Source organism: Populus euphratica, unplaced genomic scaffold, assembly GCF_000495115.2.
Source record: "Populus euphratica unplaced genomic scaffold, PopEup_1.0 scaffold296.1, whole genome shotgun sequence".
In the NCBI taxonomy this organism is placed as follows: domain Eukaryota; kingdom Viridiplantae; phylum Streptophyta; class Magnoliopsida; order Malpighiales; family Salicaceae; genus Populus; species Populus euphratica.
The window spans coordinates 85,414-85,766 of NW_011500177.1; positions in this window are offsets into that span (position 1 = coordinate 85,414).

Sequence of the window (353 nt, forward strand, 5' to 3'; positions counted from 1 at the left end):
CTCTTCAATATCTCACTTTTACACGCCCAGAAATTTGCTTTGCTATTAACATAGTCTATCAGTTTATGCATGCTCCTACATATTCTCATTGGGTTGCCCTTAAATGCATATTGCGTTATCTTAGGGGTACGACATCACATGTGATTAGTACTTAAAAGTGCATTTTTATCAAGGTTTTATATCATCATTTTGCACTTAAAGTATCAATAACTCCTTAACTAAAACATGTTTTATAATAATATATCTAATAATATAAGATACCTTTAATTTATGGTAAATATTTATTTTAAATGCAGGCCTATCACATAAATAAAAGGATTGATTGATGAATTTAAGAACTGAAATTGAAAAGA